At 37.0% G+C, this 22,912-nt stretch overlaps 1 pseudogene; it reads right to left on the reverse strand.

Moving 5' to 3' along the window:
- Nucleotides 1-305: 305 nt before the first annotated feature.
- On the reverse strand, nt 306-22,374 carry LOC123629352 (annotated as a pseudogene).
- Nucleotides 22,375-22,912: the final 538 nt, after the last annotated feature.

Genomic DNA, 22,912 nt, shown 5'->3' on the forward strand with positions numbered 1-22,912 from the left:
ATTCTCTTAAGTGAAGTAAGGACTGAGCACCACTTAAAGGCTTTGCCACACTCTTCATATTTGTAGGGTTTCTTTTCTGTAAGAATTCTCTTATGTTTAGCAAAGTATGAACAAGAGTTAAAACCTTGGCCACATGCTTCACATTTGTAGGGTTTCTCTCCAGTATGAATTCTTTTATGTATACAAAGGTATGTGCATTGGTTAAAGGCTTTGCCACATTCCTCACATTTCTAGGGTTTCTCTCCTATATGAATTCTCTTATGTTTACTAAGGTATGAACAATAGTAAAAAGCTTTGCCACATACCTCACATTTGTAGGGTTTCCCTCCTTTATGAATTCTCTTATGTTTGGTAAGGCACAAACCACAGTTAAAAGCTTTGCCACATTCTTCACATTTATAGGGTTTCTCCGCATTATGAATTGTCTGATGTGTAGTAAGGCGTGACCACCACTTAAAAGCTTGACCACATTCTTCACACTTGTGAGGTTTCTCTCCAGTATGAATTTTCTTAAATTCAGTAATACGTGAACATTGTTTAAAGGCTTCCCCACTTTCTCTACAAAATTTCTCTACAGTATACCTCAATTTATGTCTATGTAGATTTGACAATTTTTCCAAGACTTTCAAACATTTATTACATTAGAATATTTTGGTGTGGGTAGTTGGTGAACATTAGTTAAGTCCATTATAACATCCGTTCTGCTGCTTACACTCACTGACACTTTCACAGTCTTTCATTAAGTTTAAATTTTCTAGGCCATCACTTCCATATCTTCTCAGTAGCATTTTACATATTTCTAAATGTAAACAGGTGAATACATGAAAGCATCTCTGACAAAGAACCAGAGATGAATATTTTAAATAACCGTCTAATGCTGAACGTTACAGAAATTTCAAAATCACAAAGGTGAAAATGATGACTTTGTATCTGGGACTATTTGTATACAAATATTTGGTATACAAAATTGTACTGTCAATACATTCAATTTAATAAAAATAATTCTTATAATGTCAGAACAGGCCAAACAAAAATACTTCATTAAGCTTAGAAAAAAATCATGTATTAATTGTAGCATGAGTAAGAGAGAATTAAAACCAAAGAATATTAAAACCAAAGAATATTCACGCTGAAATTTTGAAACAGGAGCCATAACATTTTAGAGAAATGAATTCAGTGTAAAACAAAATATAGGCTGGGCACAGTGGCTCACGCCTGTAATCCCAGCAATCTGGGAGGCCAAGGTGGGAGGATTGCTTGAGGTCAGGATTTCGAGACCAGACTGAGCAAGAGCGAGACCCCGTCTCTACTAAAAATATAGAAATAAATTAACTGGACAACTAAACATATATATAGAAAAAATGAGCCGGACATGTTGGTCCATGCCTGTAGTCCCAGCTACTCAAGAGGCTGAGGCAGTAGGATTGCTTGAGCCGAAGAGTCTGAGGTTGCTGTGAGCTAGGCTGACGCCACGGCACTCTAGCCCGGGAAACAGAGCAAGACTGTCTCAAAAAAAAAAAAAAAAAAAAAAAAAAAAAAAAAAAAAACCACACACACACATATATATATGTATATATATGTGTGTGTATATGTATATATATATACTTACAGAATCTTTGAGGTTTCTACTTTCCTAATAAATCGTTTGAAATTACCTATTTCACTCTAAAGTGTTTTTTTCTCAAAAGTAATATGCACACAAAAATAACTACTTTCTCCATAATACTCTTACAACTAAAGTTTTCCTTTAGCATGAGATAATAATCTTTTTCATTGCATGTAAGTAAAAAATAAAAGTATGTATGTGTTTTGTAGGCCAGAGTGGCCACATGTTCAAAGAGAAACATAGCATGACATTTTGCAAATAGTCATTCAGGATTCTGAAATGTGTGGATTTTAATTATACTCCCATAACACTTCATCATAAGCATTATAATGACCCTTAAGCTATATAAAGAATAAAAATATAACCTATAGAAATAATATTCTTAAAATTATTTGCACTTTAAAGCCTACTGGAATAAAATCACTACAGATGTTATTCTACTATGTTCCCCAGGAGTATATTGCTACCACCTGGCACCTACAACCTTGAATAAGATGGGATACGTTAATGTTGGTGGCATGATAATACTTTATTTTTGCACAACAGATGACAAATTAAACAAAATTTTGTTCTATTACAACAAATTAAGTTCACAATACTCTTCTAAAAAGGCATTGCAAGATCTACTATGTTTTATTACCTGAATTACCCTAATACAATTTGCAAAACAATTTACTTCTGAAATTCAAATGGTTTGTAATTATAATGTAGAAGAATATTACTCATCACACCTACTTCTGACATCACTTACAAGGCTCTTAACAAGTCAATCACACAGAGACTCTACAGTTAGACTCTCTACGCATCTTACCTTTCACTGTCCTTAATATTCCTTAGAAAAGTAAGCTAATAATTCTCACCTAATATAAAAACCTTTCATTTTACAAAAACTCTAAGCCATAGCATCAAGTAATTTGCATCAATATTTAGTTTTCAAATATCTAAACTTTTTAATGCAAAACAGGATATTTTCAGGATAGTCGTAACTCACCATAAATCAATCTCTTCCTTTTAAACCTACATACACATAAATTTTCTAACTATTTTAACTTTGAATCATTCTCTATAGCCAACACTCTGCTGTAGAGTAATTTCTGAGTATACTGGTGCCTTAAGTCTTTCTACCAGGAATCCTCTAATGTTTACCTAGACTGGATTTTTGATTAAATACCTTTTCACATTGTGGCATCTGTAAAATATCTTTTAGTATCAACTCTGGTGTTTTCTAAGATGTGTTTTTTGAACAGATGTTCTGCATTTATTACATTTGTAGAGTTCCTCTCCACTCCAAATTGTCTCAACTTAAATAAAATTTGAGCAATTAATGATTTATTCTGGTATAGATTATCCTATGCACAATAAGATCTGTGATACAAGTAAAAGTCTTCCACTACTCTTTAAAGTTGTACTACTCTTCCCAGTATATTCTCATGACACTCTAAAACTTCTACCTTCTAAAAGACACTTTGAAAGTTGTACATTTATATCATTGTTACCCAGCATGACCGTCTGATGTTGAGAAATATGTAACCAGTTAACGTTATTAAAGACTCTCACACTTTGTTTACAATTCTAGGATTCTGCCCATGTATGAATTTTTTGATGTACAGGAAGATAAGAGCACCAGGTAAAGGCTTTGAAACATTCTTTATATTTGTAGGGTTTCTCTCTTGTATGAATTATCGCATCACTAGAAAACCTTAAGCAATATTTAAAGACTTTCCTGCATTCTTCACATTTGTAGAGTTTCTTGTCTATGAATTCTCTTATGTACAGTACGAGATGCGCGCTGGCTAAAGGCTTTGCCACATTCTTCACATTTGTAGGGCTTCTCTCCGGTATGAACTACCTTATGTACCTTTAGCTGAGAGGTATGGCTAAAATCCTTGCCACATTCTTTACATTTGTAGGGTTTCTCTCCAGTATGAATTCTCTTGTGTGCAGTAAGGTATGAATACCAATAAAATGCTTTGCCACACTCTTCACATTTGTAAGGTTTCTCTCCAGTATGAATTTTCTTATGCATAGTAAGATATGAGGACTGGGTAAAGGCTTTGCCACACTGTTCACATTTGTAGGGTTTCTCTCCAGTATGAATTCTTTTATGCACAGTAAGATACGAGAACCGCTTAAAGGCCTTGCCACATTCTTGACATTTGTAGGGTTTCTCTACAGTATGAATTTGTTTATGCATAGTAAGATATGAGCAGTAGAAAAAGGCTTTGCCACATTCTTCACATTTGTAGGGTTTCTCTTTAGTATGAATTCTCTCATGTTTAGTAAGGTATGAGAACTGCTTAAAGTTTTTGCCACATTCTATACATTTGTAGGGTTTCTCTCCAGTATGTATTTTTTTATGAACAGTAAGATATGAGCAGTAGATAAAGGCTTTGCCACATTCTCCACATTTGTAGGGTTTCTCTCCATTATGAATTTTCTGATGCTTAGTAAGATATGAAAACTGGTTAAAGGCTTTGCCACATTCTTGACATTTGTAGGATTTCTGTCCATTATGAATTCTCTTATGCATAGTAAGATATGAGCAGTGGGTAAAGGCTTTGCCACATTGTTCACATTTGTAGGGTTTCTCTCCAGTATGAATTCTCTTGTGTGCAATAAGGTATGAACACCAGTTAAATGCTTTGCCACACTCTTCACATTTGTAAGGTTTCTGTCCAGTATGAATTCTCTTATGAATAGTAAGATATGAGCAGTGGGTAAAGGCTTTGCCACATTCTTCACATTTGTAGGGTTTCTCTCCAGTATGAATTCTCTTATGCATAGTAAGATATGACAACTGGGTAAAGGCTTTGCCACATTGTTCACATTTGTAGGGTTTCTCTCCAGTATGAATTCTCTTGTGCGCAGTAAGGTATGAAAACAAGTTAAATGCTTTGCCACACTCTTCACATTTGTAGGGTTTCTCTACAGTATGAATTCTCTTATGCATAATAAGATTTGACAACTTGGTAAAGGCTTTGCCACATTCTTCACATTTATAGGGTTTCTCTCCAGTATGAATTCTCTTATGCATAGTAAGATATGACAACTGGTTAAAGGCTTTGCCACACTCTACACATTTGTAGGGTTTCTCTCCAGTATGGACTGCCTTATGTGTACTAAGATACGAGAAGTGGTTAAAGGCTTTGCCACATTGTTCACATTTGTAGGGTCTCTCTCCAGTATGAATTCTCTTGTGCGCAGTAAGGTATGAAAACCAGTTAAATGCTTTGCCACACTCTTGACATTTGTAGGGTTTCTCTCCAGTATGAATTCTCTTATGAATAGTAACATGTGACAATTGATTAAAGGCTTTGCCACATTCTTCACATTTGTAGGGTTTCTCTCCAGTATGAATTCTCTTGTGTGCAGAAAGGTATGAGCACCAGTTAAATGCTTTTCCACACTCTTCACATGTGTAGGGTTTCTCTCCAGTATGAATTCTCTTATGCATAGTAAGATATGACAACTGGTTAAAGGCTTTGCCACATTGTTCACATTTGTAGGGTTTGTCTCCAGTATGAATTCTCTTATGCGTAGTAAGATAGGAGAACTCCTTAAACGCTTTTCCACACTCTTCACATGTGTAGGGTTTCTCTCCGGTATGAATTCTCTTATGCCTAGTAAGATGTGCCAACTGATTAAAGGCTTTGCCGCATTCTTCACATTTGTGGGCTGCCTCTCCAGTATGAATTGTGTTATGATTAGAAAGACTTGAGCAAGATTTAAAGACTTTGCCACATTGTGTACATTTGTAAGGTTTCTCACCATCATTAATTTTCTCACGTTCAGTAATATGTGAGCATTGGTTAAAGCCCTCCCCACATTGTTTACTTTTAAGAGGTTTCGCTACAGGATGTCGCATCTTGTATCTATGTATATTTGAGAATTTTTTGAAGACATTCAAACGTTCATTACACTGGAAGATTTTGGTGTGGGTAGTCGGTGAACATCGGTTAAGTCCATTATAACACTGTATCTGTTCCTTACACTGACCCACACTTTCACAATCTCTCATTAAGTTTAAATTCTCAAGGCCACAGCTTCCGTATCTTCTCGGTATCACTTTTTGAAATGAAATATTTATGCTCTGTTCTGGCAAACGGTGTTGGGTGAAATGAGAAGACATAGCTGAAAGAAATTTAAAAAATAACAAATTATTCCACTTGTGTCTTTTTTTCTGAATCAGATTAATATACATTACAAATTCAACATGTAAAATTATACCAAGCACATTAGCAAGATGGCATAATACAATATACAGACCCTAATTCTCTTTTAAATAAATAAATAGAACAAAATTATACTGACAAAATTGCCTTTGTGGGAATTCTAATTGCTAGGTCAGAGTTTGCAGCACACCAGGTGAGCACAATGCCAAGAGCCACACAGAAGAGAAAGAAGAGTCTGTTATATTTACCCATCATGGCCTTTCCTCCTTAATATAACACAGTGCATACAAAAGTAAATTCCCAAACCCCAGTTTCTCCCTTAACAGAGAAAGAAAATAGTGACAGCCGTGACCATCCTTCTGGCTTTTTGGGGCACTTACAAAGACTGGTTTCTATCTACCATAAGACAGGGTGCTTCAAAGAACAGTGCTATGATTTGAAGGGCAGACTCGGTGTTCTGAAACCAAAGGTAAAAGATTGTTACAGCAGCAGAGGGACTTTAATACCACAGACAGGGAACAGGTGTAGCAAATGATGACAGGCTCTTCCGAAGAAATGTGAGAAAATTGTTTTAACTGGAAAATAAACACAAAATTCCACAGAAGAAACATCTTCAGAGCAGATTTGGGGCTTCTTCTATCTCTAGTACAGTCCATTGTTTCCAGAGTTTCCCAAGAGAAAGTCACTTTGATAAAGTTTCTGAAAAGTGGCTTTTTTTAATCCTCAAATCTCTACCAAAGATTACAACACACATAAAATATCAGGGTACCATAGCCCAATCAAACAAACAACATAATCAGAAATAAACCACCAAGGAATGGAAATGTATAAAGTAACTGAAAAAAAAAATTAAAAATAAACATCTGGGCTGGGCCCAGTGGCTCACTCCTCCAATCCTAGCATTCTGCGAGGCTAAGGTGGGAAGATGACTTGAGGTTGGGAGTTTGAGATTAGCCTGAACAAGAGTGAGACCCTGTCTCTACCAGGAATAGAAAAATTAGCTAGTGTGTTGGTGCAAACTGGTAGTTTAAGCTACTGGAGATGATAAGGCAGGAGAATTGCTTGAGCCCAGGAATTTGAGGTTGCTGTGACCTATGATGATTCCCCTGGCACTCAAGCCAGGGTAACAGAGCAAGACTCTGTCTCTAAAATTAAAGAAAAATAAAAAAATAAAATAAAATAAAATAAAATAACCATGTGAATGATGCTTAATGAGTGAAATGAGAATACTGACTACGAAATGAAATCAGGAAAATGAGAATATCAATGAAAAATAAAATCATAAAAAGAAATTAAATTGTTTAGCTGAAGCATATGATAATAAATGACTGAGAAATTTTCTAATGTAAGAATAAAGACATAAAAAATCAAGAAGCTCAACATACTTCAGCTAGGAGAGACACCAAGGGACACCTAACAAGGCAGATAATAAGCAAAGTTTTGGAAATCACACACAACAAGAGAATCTTGAAAGCAGCGGAGCAAAAATGATGTGTCAATTGCAAAAAGAATAAAAACTTCAAAGCAGAAACAACATATTAAGCAAAACTGCCCATTTAAATAAAGAAAAATAAAGACTGATCAAGATAATTAGATTCTGAAAAGGTTTATCACCACTAGACATGCCCCACAAAAAAATGCCAAAGAGAGCCCCTTGCATTGAAAATAAAAAGATGCTAGAAAACAACACAAACTCACATGAAAATAGATAGCTTTCCTGGAAAAATACATAAGTACACTTAAGTAAAATTCTGTAGTATTATAATGAAAGTACAGAAAACACTTTTAGTCATGCTCTAATACTTGCAAACAAAAACAAAAAAATACCACTAAACCTCCATTAATGGGTGTACAATGTAAAAAGATATAATTGGTGATATCAATAACAAAAGTCGAGGGCAGAAGTAATGACGAAGAATTTTTATATACAACTAAAGTTAAGGTGTTACCAGTTTAAATAGATTCTTGTAACTATAAGAAGCATTGTATAATCACTAACCACAATATCTATAACGACACACTAAAATAATAAGAATTGAGTCAAAGCATGTGACTACAAAACACAATGAGACACAAAGATAGAAAAATGGGGCAAAATAGCTACAAGAATCAAAATAATCATAATAATAAGATGGCAATAGTAAGTCCTTCTCTTTCAGAAATTTATATAAATATTCAGGGGCTGAAATTCACAATCAAAAGACAATTGAATAAAGACAGGAATTTAAGAAAATCAAAAAAAGCAACTCTGTATTGTGTGCAAGAGACTCATCATCAATCAAATGAACAAAATGGACTAAAATTGGGAGGACAGAAAAAGACATTCCAAGCAAATTTTAGTCCAATGACAGTAGGGGAGGTCACAATTAGGCATATACAGTATATTTTGAGGCAAAAATTCTCCTATTTCATAAAATATACTTCAAGTAAAAACTGTTATAAAAGACAAAGAAAGATATTAAATAACAAAAAAGTATTCATTCACTGGGAACCTATCATTTACTTTTATATATTTATATATATAATGTTATATATCTATCTGTATAAAATCAGGGTTGCCAAACATGTAAAGCAAACATTCACAAAACTGAATCAAGAAATACATAGCAATATAATAATGTTAGGATATTTCCATACCCTACTTTTGGTAATGAATAATAATGTGGCCGGGTGCAGTGGCTCACGCCTGTAATCCTGGCACTCTGGGAGGCCGAGGCGGGTGGATCACTCGAGGTCAAGAGTTCGAGACCAGCCTGAGCAAGAGTGAGACCCCGTCTCTACTAAAAAAATAGAAAGAAATTATCTGGCCAACTAAAAATATATATAGAAAAAAATTAGTCGGGCATGGTGGTGCATTCCTGTAGTCTCAGCTACTCGGGAGGCTGAGGCAAGAGGATCACTTAAGCCCAGGAGTTTGAGGTTGCTGAGAGCTAGGCTGATGCCACAGCACTCACTCTAGGCCGGGCAACAAAATGTGACTGTGTCTCAAAAAAAAAAAATAATAATAATAATAATAATAATGCAAGACACAATATTAATCAGGGAACAGAAAACTTGAAAGCACTATAAAACAAGTATATCTAATACGTATTTAAAGAACACTCCACACAACAGCACAATACACAATCTTTTCAATAGTTCATAAGACACTCTTTTGGACTGAACATCTGTTAGGACACTAAACAATTCTTTATAAACTTTTACAAATTAAAAGCTTACAGATTATTGTTTGTGACCAACCAAAATGGAATGAAAGTAGAAATCAATAACAGAAGGCAAGCCAGAAAATCCACAAATAAATGGAAACTAAATCACACATTCTTGAGAATGCTCTTGCTCAAGGGTTGGAGGACTCACTATCGTAAATATGTCCATACTGCCCAAAATGATCTACAAATTCCATGCAATCTCTTTAACATTTTCAATGTCATACTTTGCAGAAAAAGAAAAAGCAGTTCAAAAATCATGTGGAATGCCAAAGTACATGAAGAGCCCAACAATCTCCAAAAAAAGAAACAATGTTGGACGCACCACACCTTCTGACTTCAAGACATGTTACAAAGGCACAGTAATCAAAGCAGTGCGCTACTAGCGTAACGGCAGACAACGAGACCAAGGAAAAAAAACAGGGCAGATATAAAACTATCACATAAACGGTCATATGAAGAGTTATTTGGACACACATATTCCTTGTAACATTATTCATAAAAGCCAGTATGTGAAAACAAACCAAACTTGCCTCACAAAACGAATAGATAAATATAATTTGGCATATAAAAATAATGGAATACTACTCTGCTTTTAAAAAGCAGGAAATTTTCTAACATCTATGATAAAGAAAAGTCTTGACATTGTTAAGTGAAATAAGCCAGTCTCCCCTAAAAAACAGATACTTCACAAATCTACTTATATAAAAAATATAAAGTAGTTACATTTTTAGAGACAAAAAAATAGAATAGTGTTTGTAAAGGACAGTGGGGAAAATAGGTAGTTGGTTCATGTATGTTGAGTTTCAGTTTTACAAGACAAAAATGTTCTAGAGACTTATGTTGCATAACAATGTCAACATACTTTACATGACTAAAGCATATAATCAAAATATTTAACACTGTAAATTTCATGTGTTTTTTTACAATGAAAAATAAACAATAATACCAAAAACAGTGTTTTCAAGCTTTTCAAAAATTATCTTCAAATGTTTCACACAAGGATAATATATATTCACCAATAAATACCTGTTGAAATTAATAAAATTTTCATGGCTATTCACCTAGACACAGGATAAAATAACCACTGACCACCAACCAAGAAAAAAATACTATTCATAAATAAATTAGGAGTAATATTTATACAGGCAAACAAACACAAAGAAAATCACATTGGCAAACATGACTGATTTATACTTGACTTTTGCTACACAATGTCTTAAAGTGTACAGGTAAAAACTAAAAACATAACTAACTGATGTGAGGTAACCTACTTTAAAAATGAAACAGAACTATAAAACTACAAAACAAAATTTAAAAAAATTTTAACCCATGAAATTCTGAATAAGCGTAGTGTATTACTGAAGAATTCTAGATAACTATAATTTTCAAGAATGACTGGGCATCCATGAAGAGCACAGATTTTAAATCATTACCATAAGGTTAGGGCAGTATTACTTCACAAAAACATATTATAATCTTTCATAAAAAAGCTTTGATAAAAAAATTTTAAAGATTAGGCATTCAAATGACACTAGAGCAACTGCTGTCTTATGTTATTAATATATTGCTGCTCTTACACAAAAGAGAAAGGCTGACTCCAGGTTTCAGAAGCAAAACAAAAGTGTTAAATTTCTTAATACAGGTAAAATATGGATGTTGTAAAATATGGTGTGAAACTCATATATAAGATGCACAATTAGGAATAAATTATGTTATCATTCAGATAAAGGTTGGTAACATTGGATGAAAATGCTAATATTTGCAGGCAACAAATTGAAAGATACGAACCAGTCATTTTAATAAATGTGAGGTGCATGCTAATTATCTAATTCAGATTTTATAAAACATAAATTTCAGCACACTATTTCAGAAATCTGAAAGTTCTCTATTAATACATGCACAATATAAAATAATATAATTTTTCACGTTAATAACAAAGTGGGGGTGTAAACAGCTGTGGTTTTTTTATTTCAAATGAAGTTAAGTTGCTAATGTTTCTGTACTCTCCATTTGTCCAGGTGTTCAAAAAGAAACTACCTATATATCTATATATGTTATGCAAAAGAAAACAAAAACAATCAAAGAAGGTAATACAAAAGCAATAAAATGAAGGCATTAAGAGAAGAAATGAGGGTAACGACACAAGAACTGAAGAGTAATTTCACTTCTTTCAATAATTACTTTAAATATAAATGGACTAAACTCTTTAATATAAAAAAGATAGTATGAGTGAATGGATTAAGAATACATGAGTTTTGGCTGGTCCGAAGGTAGTGAGTTATCTCACTTGATTGTTCACAGTCAGTTACAGATTAAACTCCTGTTCTACTACTTTCTCCCTTCTCACTACTGCACTTGACTAGTCTTTAAAAAAAAAGTAAAAAGATTTAAATATACTTTAAAAAATGAAAGAAAAAAAGAAGAATAAATGAGTTTCTACAATATTCTGTCTACAAGAGACTCATTTTAGCTCTAAGGTGTCAAATAGGCTGAAAATAAAAAAATAAAAAAAATATATTCCATGAAAATAGTAACTACAAGTGGGCGTAGGGGGCATAATTATATTAGACAAAATATACTTTATGTCTAGGTATGGTGGCTCATGCCTGCAATCCTAGCACTCTGGGAGGCTGAGGCAGGAGGATCGTTTGAGCTCCGGAGTTTGAGGACCAGCCTGAGCAAGAGTGAGACCCTATCTCTACTAAACAGAAAAATTAGGAGGGCATGGTGACATATGTCTGTAGCCTCAGGTACTTGGGAAGCTGAGGCAGGAGGATCACTTGAGCTGTGGAGTTTGAGGCTGCAGTGAGCTATGATGATGTCACTGTAATCTAGCCAAGGTGACAGAGCAAGACTATCTCCAAAGGAAAAAAAAAAAAATACACTTTTGGTCAAAACGGTCATGAGAAACAAAGACTGATATTACAAAATGATAAAATGAGTCCATTTACAGGAATCTATAACAGTAAAATATATATGTATGTAAGTGTATCTAAAAGCACATGTATAGGTTACATATATTATATAATGTGTTGTATAATATTACATCACATGTATATATGACATTACATATTTCAAATATATGAAACAAATATTGGCAGAAGTGAAGCAAGAAATACACTGTAACACGGTGACTAAGACCCCACTTTCAAAAATGAATAGAAAAATCAGATATGAGCTCAATAATAAAATAGAAAACTCAAACAGCATTATACACCAATTAAACCTAACAGACATGTACAGAACTCTCAAGTCAAAAGCAGCAAAATATACAATGTTTTCAATTACACATGGTATCTTATATTAGAACACATCAAGTCTGATCAAATTTAAGATGACTGAAATCATACAGTGCATGCTGACCAAAATGAAATGAAACCAGAAATGAAAAGCAGAAGAAAAACTGGCAAATCCAAAAAGATGTGGATATTAACCATACTCTTAAACATATTCTTGCTCAAGAATTGGACTACTTGATATTATTAACATGTCAGTAATACCCACAGTGATAAATTCAATGTAACCTCTCTCTCACAATCCCACTGGCACCTTTTTTTACAAAAGTATTTTAAAAATTCTAAAATTTATTTAGAAACTAGGATTAGCCAAATACCCTTTAAAAAGAAGAACCAAGAGACAATACACTTCCTGATTTCAAAATGTATCACAAAGCTACAAAAATAAAAACAATGTGATACTGGCATAAAGACAAATAGATCACAAAACAGAATAGAGAGCCCAAAAAACTGGTTTTCACAGGGGTGCCCATGACCACCCAATGGAAAAAGAGAGTCTCTTCAACAAATGCTGTTGACAACTGGATACCTATATAAAAAAAAACTGAAGTTGGACTAATCCCTTGCACCACGTACAAAAATATTTTTAAATGGGTTAAATACTTAAAACATAAAAAATATAACTAATAAAACTCTTAGAATATATAGGAAAAAGATCATGACATTAGTCTTAGCGTTGTTCTTTTGGATATGACATCAAATGCATAAGCAAAGGAACAGAACAGAACAGTGGGACTAAACGATATTTCAGAATTTATGTACATAAAAGAAAACATTCAGTTGAATGAACATGCCACCTAAGAAATGGGTCAAAATATCTGTAAGTCACATATATGATAGGAGTTAATACTCAGAATACATAAACTAAAATAAAACAAAAACTGAATAACTCAATTAAAAAATGAACAAAGAATTGAACTGACATTTTCCCAAAGATACACAAGCGTGCAGCAAGCATTTGAAAGGATACGCAATATTACTAAATTTTAGAGAAATGCAATGCAAAGTCAGTGAAATATCACCTCACACTCAGAACGGGCAATATAAAAAAAAGTTTGTCAAAGATATACAGGAATGTTTTTTGAAATACTGGTGGGAATAAATGATGCAGACATGATGAAAAATATATGAAGAATACTAAAAAAATTAAAAATGAAAAGTAACATATGATCCAGAAATCCCAAGTCTGGGTCTCCATCCCAAGTATGCAGTGCAGAAGCTAGAGATGTGTGCACACCCACGTTCACTGTAGCATCACCCCACACACGCCAGAGGCATGGATAACAGATGTCACTCACATGATGAACAGATAAAGACAATGGAATATTATTAAGCCTTAAAAATAAAAATCTTAGGCCAGGTGTGGTGACTCATGCCTATAATCTTAGCACCTTGGGAGGCCAAGGCAGGAGGATTGCTTGAGGCCAATAGTTTAAGGTCACCCTGAGCAAAATATTGAAACTGTTGTCTTGTCAAAAAACAGAAAAATCAGCTGGGCATGGTGGTGTGTGCTTGCAGTCCCAGCTACTCTGGAGGCTGAGGCAAGAGGACCACTTAAATGCACTATACCACAGGCTACAGACTGAGACCCTGCCTCCTGTCTCAAAAAAAAGAAGAAAAGAAAAAGAAAGAAAATATTGCCAAATTCTATAAAGACAAACCATGACATTATCCGGCTAACTGAAATTAGCCAGTAACAAGGTGACAGAGAGTTTCGGATTGCACTTAATATGATGTATTTTAAGCAGTCAAATTCAGAAACTGAAAATAGAATGAGTTTTGCCAAGGGCTGGAGAGAGGGTAAAATGGGCAGTTGTTACTTAATAGGTGTTTAGTTTTAGCTTTGCAAGACGTAAAAGTCCAGAGGTCTTGTGCATAACAATAAAAATACACCTACTATTAATCAAATGTACACTTAAAAACATTTAAGGTGGTAAATGTTCTTATTTTTAAATAATTCAAAAAGATAGCTAAAGTAGCTATGCATTTTTTAAAATGACCTTTTTTTTTTTTAAACAACAAGAGGTATATTTATTGAGTTTAACAATGAACAACATAAAATGCGCCATTAAGGATGTGGGCAAAAAGGTGCAAGCCCCAACTGCGGGGTCTGCAGCCGCCGCGGAGCGACCCTCGGCCCGCACTGCCGCCGGCTGCGCGCTCCCCGTGGGCCGTGCGATCCAGGTCCCGCAGCCGTGGGGCCCGTCCAACTGCGGTTTTCCACGCGTGTCTGCACGCGAGCGACCAGGCCCCGGCCCGCGGAGGGCCCGGCGAGCTCGCAGCCCACGCGGGCGCGGGGAAGGGCAGTGCCGCGCTCACGCGGGACACACACACGAGGCCCTTGCCCACCTGCCCGCCTGGCAGCCCGCCTCGGCTCCGCACCCACAGCCACACCCGCACCCGCCAGGCGCCACCCGCACCGCACCCACTCCCGCACCCGCACCCGCCGGGCGCCACCCGCACCGCACCCACACCCGCACCCGCACCGCACCGCACCCACACCCGCACCCGCACCGCACCCACACCCACACCCGCCAGGCGCCACCCGCACCACACCCACACCCGCCAGGCGCCACCCGCACCGCACCCACACCCGCACCCGCACCGCACCGCACCCACACCCGCACCCGCCAGGCGCCACCCGCACCACACCCACACCCGCACCCGCACCCGCCCCCGCCGGGCGCCACCCGTCTGGAATGCGACGCAACAGTTGCCTCCGAAACGCACTGAAGCGCAGGAGCGTCTCCCTCCTACCAAGCCGACACGCATTCCTCACGAAGTGCACGGCGCGTTTAAGACTAGCTCCGTGACTGCTCACCCAGACAGGACGAAACCACCATGGAAAACCAGCCAGAAAAAGAAATACACAGAATAGTCATAGCCAAACTTGGGGTAATATTTGTAGAGACAAACTCACATACGTTATTTTTAATATACACGGCACATTCATATTTTAAACACACATTGCCTTAGAAGTGTTGTGATTTCATCCAAAATTTTAATACAACAGGGAAAGCAAACACACAAAAAAACTGACGTGTAAAAAAGAAACACAGTAATATGGAATCGCAAAACGAGAATAAAAGAAATGTTTAGACATAAAATCCTGTGTGAAATATTGCTTTACCATTAAAAAAATTTTTTTCTGGATAACTACAATGTTCAACTATGACTGTAAACCCATGTACAGCAGGTTTTTTAAATCATTGCTATGCTATACAGCAATAAAATTTCACAAAAAATGTATTAAAGGCCGGGCACGGTGGCTCACGCCTGTAATCCTAGCCCTCTGGGAGGCCGAGGCAGGTGGATTGCTCGAGGTCAGGAGTTCGAGACCAGCCTGAGCAAGACCCTGTCTCTACTAAAAAAAAAAAAAATAGAAATAAATTATCTGGCCAACTAAAAATCTATATAGAAAAAATTAGCCGGGCATGGTGGCGCATGCCTGTAGTCCCAGCTACTCGGGAGGCTGAGGCAGGAGGATCGCTTGAGCCCAGGAGTTTGAGGTTGCTGTGAGCTAGGCTGACGCCACAGCACTCACTCTAGCCAGGGCAACAAAGTGAGACTCTGTCAAAAAAAAAAAAAAAAAAAAAAAAAAATGTATTACAATCATTAACAAAAGGATCTAATCAGAATATCTAAGCATTTAAAAACATTAAAGATAACTTTTATTATGTTATTACAGTATTCATGCTATTCTTACAAAAACTGAAAATGCTGTAATTCATCCTTGGCAGCAAAGAAAAGCTTATATTTGAGCATAAAGTAAAAATAAATTTTGAAAAATATGATGGGAGTCACTGCCATGTAAAATAAACATTTGGCAAAAATTATATTATAATTTAGATATCGGTTGAGAAAAGAGGATGACAATTCTCCCATCCAAGTACTAACCAGGCCCGACCCTGCTTAGCTTCCGAGATCAGGCACATTGGGGGTGTTATGGCCGTAGATGACAATTCTAATGATTCGTTTTTGCCTGCAGTAAACTCAAACGTTCAAGTGAACCTTTTAATTATTATGGGATACCTATGGATTATCTAATTTATTTCTTGCATAATGTGAAATTCTAGCATATTATTCTGAATTTTTGAAACTAAAATTGTAGAAAATTTAATATAGAATAAAATGGAAAGTGAAAATACACAGAGTGTGAAATCAGGAAGATGATGGAATAAAAAGCCCCCCGCTTGTTTATCTCCCCATAACAACGAACATTTGGCAGCCACCTATGACAAAAGTGCCTCTATGACAGCCCAACACAGTGGCTCACACCTGTAATCTCGGCTACTAGGAGGCTGAGGTGAGAGGATCACTTCAGTCCAGCAGTTGGAGATGAGCCTGGGTGATATAGTCAGATCACTCTTAAAACCGTGCTTTTATGAGAGCTTCAGGATCCAGAGAGAAGGGCGTAAAACCCTGATAAAGCCCTATACCAAGGAGGGTTATTTTAAGAAGGCAGGCCCTCATTCATGTGGCAAACTTGGGAAACCCTCGTCTTAGCTACAGAACAGGAAATGGCCCACTCAACTTGGTCCCGCTGAGAGTTATGCAGTGACTACGTAGGCACCTCCAGCTTCTCCCAGTCATGGTCTGGGAGTGGTGCTGCCTATCCAGAGACCTGAGAAGCGATGACCGTTTGTGGTCATGGAGACAGTCCTACAGACCTTAGTTCTCACTGTGGCCTCTGAAGCAGCTCTGTGACTCAGTTCCATCCCTCTTAGCCACAGTCCTAGGCCAGTCCTGCCCACCACGGTACCCAGGCAGTGAGCTGGGGCAACCCTCTGACGTCCTCAGCGGGAGCAACGCTCATCCGTACACCTGATACCAGGCCTGCCCCAGGCAGAACCAACTGCACGTGCCTCCCCCACAGATCAGTGTCCTGAAGGCTCATGAAGACAGGATTTACAGCTACACAAGCCCCTGCTAAGAAGCCCACATTAAAGACAGACCTCACTGCATACCTGGCAGCAGAACTGACACCCAGCTATAACCCATCTTATCTGTAAACCCAAAGGAGATCCCATCAGCCAAGAAGGGAAGGGTACCAAGAGGGAACATCTCTACCTGCTGGAACTGGCTCATAAGCTGGAAAAGGTGTTAGTTCCTTCAATGCACAGACACCAATGCAAGTTGTATTATGCCCATTCTTAATGCTTCTATTTTAACATATATATATATATATATTTTAGTTGTCCAGCTAATTTCTTTCTATTTTTAGTAGAGACAGGGTCTAGCTCTTGCTCAGGCCGGTCTCAAACTCCTGAGCTGGAGCGATTCACCCACCTCGGCCTCCCAGACTGCTAGGATCATAGGCGTGAGCCACCGCGCCTGGCCAGTGTTCTGGAATTTCTAAACCAAATACCAATATCACCACTACACTCACACATTTCACATATGATGAAAAAAGGAAAATTAAAAACTGGTTTAACAGAGTTTCTCAAAACATACATAGATATTCCCATGTCCTGAAAAACAATGCAAGAGCAGTGAGATCCTGCAGTCTCTTATAAGCCATCAACAAGACTTGGCTTTTCACTGTAACCTCAAAGGAAGATCACTGAAGGGAAGGTCAAGTCCTTCGATAGCTTAAGAACAAGGGACAGAGATGCCCAAATGTGAGAACAAGAGAAAGAAGCCCAGGCTGTTCAGAAACCATTTCCATTGGAGCAGAGTTTTCCAAACCACACTTTAAGGTCTGGCTTCCTCCTTAACCTGTGGACCTCTCACCTGTGTCATCTGCTTCACTCACTTCCACCTACCTGGGTGTTCTGCTACTGTCTCATGTCTCTTCACCTTCCAGGGCTCTTTCCTTTGCTCCAGACAGGTGATCAGGTCTGGCTTAGAGGCTGCAAGACCTGTTTTATTAGAAAAATTTATATCACTCTTGCTGGTATTCTCCAGTTACCAACCGAGTACTCTGCTCAGTAGAGAAGAGAAAATGTTATGGAAGATTTTAGAAAATTAATCAAAAAGTATCATTTTCTGATAGAATCTTGACAATATTTAAGAACTGTTAAAAGTTGTGGGTCCTTACATCTATTACCCAGTCCTAGTGAATTAAAAACGGATGGTGGAAATGGGATTTAAGGGTGTGGACAACAATATTTTATACCACTAAATTTCTGGGATTACCACTAATCTAGAGTGAAAGATACAGATCAGCTCAAAAAAGAGTAAGATTAATGTCCAGATAAAGAATGTTGAAGATTTTTTTTTCTATACCAACAAATCCCCCAGTTTTCCTTAGAAAGAATAATCTGAAACTCATTCATATAAAGCAGAAACTCCCAGAAAACATTCCACAAGGGAGGGTTATGAAATCCTTAGTGTGGAATAGAAATTGTGTATTGAATTGATCCTCACCCAGGGAGAACAGGTTTCTGTAGTTCTCTAACATCACATCCCTATACAAATTCCGCTGGGCAGGGTCCAGGCACTCCCACTCCTCCAAGGAGAAATTTATGGACACATCCCCGAATGTCAACAGTTCCTGAAAGAAAAACACATATTTACAATGTGGCTGTGGGAAGAGTTCTTAACGTGACTCCAGGTGAAGTGAGAGAGGGAGAGGACTGGTTCTCACTCAAATGAGTGACTGCTATTGTTTAAAAGGACAATTTTTAACATAGAAATATTCTCTAAATCTGAGGAAGGAGGATGACATAAGATCCACAAAACCAGTGTAGATACTATAGTTTTCTAGATGATACAGTTGTAAAATTCAAAGCACCAGCAACCATGTACATTTTTGAGTGCTGCATTTACATCATACAGGATTAGCTATATAATATATATATTCCAGATACAAAGTAACGCTGAGTTAAAAGGTACCTCTCAAACTTTAATGAGTGAAACAATGAACTGGAGATCTTATTCAAATGCAGATTTTCATTCAGGAGATCTGGGGTGAAGCCTGAATTTCTAACAATCTCACAAGTGATGTCAAAGCTCCTGGTCCATGAGGAATGCCTTTCAAACACCCAGTAAGTGGCAAATCCCAGTTTATCTGACCAGAAAATGAAGATGAGAGCCTTCATTTTCCAAAGTAAGCTATATGCAAAGAGAATCTAAAAAGAAAAAGGAGCTTCCAAATTAAACGTGACAGTTTACACACATCAGTTGGTAAATCTTCACGAGGTAATTAACTCTACGGTGGAAAAATCTGTCAGACAGAACGTTAACCAAGTGAATAAAATTAGCAACAACTGCAGTAGGACAGTTGTTTTGATGCACACAGGAAGACACACGTTCACTGAAAGTTCAGTAAATGAAAATAACTATATATCATATCAATATGACCACACAGAGGAAACTCTAGTTGACTTTAAAGTCCAGTACACTAATAGGGAATGTTTACTGAGGTATACATGTTCTATCTGTACCAGACATTCAAAATGACATAATTTCCAGGTTTTAGAAACTGATGCTAAACATATAAATACAGGAAGCTTCCAATATGCTTTTACAATGTAGTATTACCTGAAGTAAAAAGTGAATAAAGTCAGCAAAGACAACTTGAAGTTAATTGCAACTGTCAAAATAGGTACTGAAGTCCTAAAAAATAAGATTACATTCAACCCAGAATTTCACTAAAAATTAATACATTGTATATGTATGTGTTATTGAAATACAAACATAAAGATGAAAAATGTTATGTGGAGTTGATTTAAGACATAAAAAATCTAAACATTATTCACTATTGTGAAAATAGCATTTTCTAAACAAATATGCATTTTTATCTATACCTGTCTATATGATATGTTTATATATTATCCATCCATCCAGAGGATGTATGAGAAATAAACTTAAAATAAATGGGAGTGGTTTAATAAAAGATGCGTTTGAAATGTATGAGGAAAGTTAGATTATTACATAGCGTCCAGAGACTTGCATATCACATCAGAAAAGTGAGATTATTGCCTCAAATCTTTCAGATGACTGAAGAGAATATGGCAAAAAAAAAAAAAAAGCTGCACTTAGGATTATTACCTTACAATAAGGGAAATCATGTTCATTTGTATGGGGAATAAAAGTCCTTCTTAAACTGAATATAAAATATAAAAAGTATCATTGAAAAAGTCTGACAAAGTAGATGATCTCAAAAATAAACGTCTCTGTACCATTGTGCCTGGACCTATGAACAAAGTTCAGCGATCTATATATGTTTTATAATCCTCTCCCTCTGATGTTTTACATTCTCAGGCCAGTAGGGCTTCATTACCAGAACCCTCTAACTTTCAACTAACTATTTGACTTTTTTGAGTTTTTTCCCAGAACTGGCAGAATTTCTGAGAGACAAAGGAATTGAAGGCCCTTGCTCAGGAATCCTGATGCCAAGACTCACCATCCCTCACTAACCTGCTCCAATGCATGTAGTACCTCATCACTTTTAACACAACCTGCCCCAATGCATACAGTCTTTTTTTTTTGGGTTTTTTTATGCCTTTTTATTATTTTAAACACAAGGTACTTTGTTAGTAGCATATAGTCTTTTGTTAAAAATCTTGCCCCTTCTGTGAACTGGGAAGTGTGAAGAAGTAAACACACACACACACACACACACACACACACACACACACACACACACACAAAACTTGCCTTTATGACTTGCAGGAAAAGAAATACAGGAATCGTTGTTTGTAACAGAAACTGGTATTCTCCACACTGTGGCTTTTTTGAGCACCAAATCTGTAGACATATCTTATCCAGTTTTTTCAAACCCAATTTTACTTAATTTTCACAAGATCTTTTCAAGCTCTACTAATTCTTAAAAATGCATGGTCTGGTTTACATTTTAAAAAGAATTTCCCTCGTTAGTCTAAATAATATAAATGCAGATGTCATGCTATCCCAGCAACTGCAGGAAAATATGAGAAGACTGGTTTCATGATAATCACTTTCCTTTGTCTGATGAATTCTGCAGCTATTTCAGAATACTCATGAAACCTCCCAGATAACAGTACACTAATCCCACAATAAGCCTACTAAGCTACTAAATAATGTATTCCTACTTTTATGGAAATAGCAGTATTATTTATTATGAGAGCTTCTATGGATATTCTTAGTCTACAGTTTAAAAGACAAGCATACATAACTCTACAAACCAGTTTACAGACCAACACATATGTAAGGAATAATTACACTACATATAAATTTCTCCTGTAAAGAAAATAAAAATCTCAGAACCCCCTCCCGCCGCTTATGTAAAAGGGAAGCTGAAGTCTGGAGGCCGAGTCATGCAACATCTGCTTCCAAATGAACAGCTCTTACTAACGTTATGCATCAGCCAGATCCCCGTGAGAAGTAAAAGGGCTCAGGTATCCAGGTATCTACAAGGACTGACCCCACAGATCATTCACGAAGAAATTCTTAGCTGGCCTCCCATAAACAAAGACATACAAATTGTAACTTTAGGTTTGCAGGCTAAGTCTACTCCTCAATCTGAAGTCTGTCTGATTCCACAGAAATGTTGATTACAGGCTTCTCTTCCCAGGTACAGGGGACAGAGGACAAGATCAAGCATTCTTCCAACTACCCAGGGACATCTACATAATTGGTTCTTCCTTTACTCTCTTTTTTTCTTCAAAAATTCACCTTACCTTATGTAAAATGGAGATTTCCTGGGCACTGAGAAAAGTCTAACAAGAATGTAACCACTTACCTCACTTCCCCCCTGCTTTTTATTTCTGTGTGCCCACTTCTGTTAAATACCGAGTTTCCACATCACCTTAATGTGAAACAGACCACAGATGCTTCTGTGGTTTGTGCTTTTCCCAGGAACATCTCAAACTTTGGTGTAATAAACCTCAACTGATTGAGATCTTTGCCTAAGTCACTTGTTGTGGGTTCTCATAACAAAGGTCATATCCAAGGTTACATGAGTCCGAGTCTTCCAGGGAGCTGTCCTCACCTTCACTCAAGTAAATTATTTAGACTTTCTTTCTCAAGCTTCTTTCTTTACGTTGACATTTCTGGGGCTCTAACCAAGATGCTGAGTGACCTCCTTTCCTGCAAACATCAAATACTCCTCCCGGACTCAGTACCTGGCCAGCCAGAAGCCCGAGTTCCTCTGGCTCCAAATACATTCTTGCATATAAGGCATGAGTCCTCTTGAATTCGGTTACTCTTTCAGGAGGTCTAGAGCTTACGTAAGCTCTCTTTCTTTCAGGACTCCCTTTCTAGAGCAGAGACTTCTGTCTCTGACTACAGAAAGGATATGCAGCTTTCAAGATTTTAAAAAACCTTCCTTCCCTGCCTCTTCCTCAGAAAGGAAGGTCTGGTTAATAGTACTGACAATCTATTAATAGTACTGGCAGTTCCAGTTTATTTTGGCATAAAATCATATAACATCCTTTTAAAATTGCAGCTGCTCTCTACCATTTATAATTCAGACCTTTTTTAAAAAATTTGTTGCCAATTCTTATTACATTCAAACCAAAAAATGCATGTGGATTAATCCTCTAACCCCCAAAAGAAGCAGCAACTGCTCCCTGTGACCCACGTATATGTGGTGGGGAACTAGAGATCTTACTGAGATGCTGGGACATTTCTCACGGATGTGTAGCAGTCTCAGGGCCTCCCTACAAGGATGTCTGCCAGGGACTTTCAGCTCAGCTGGAAGCT

The sequence above is a fragment of the Lemur catta genome, unplaced genomic scaffold, assembly GCF_020740605.2.
Source record: "Lemur catta isolate mLemCat1 unplaced genomic scaffold, mLemCat1.pri scaffold_140_ctg1, whole genome shotgun sequence".
NCBI classification, from domain to species: domain Eukaryota; kingdom Metazoa; phylum Chordata; class Mammalia; order Primates; family Lemuridae; genus Lemur; species Lemur catta.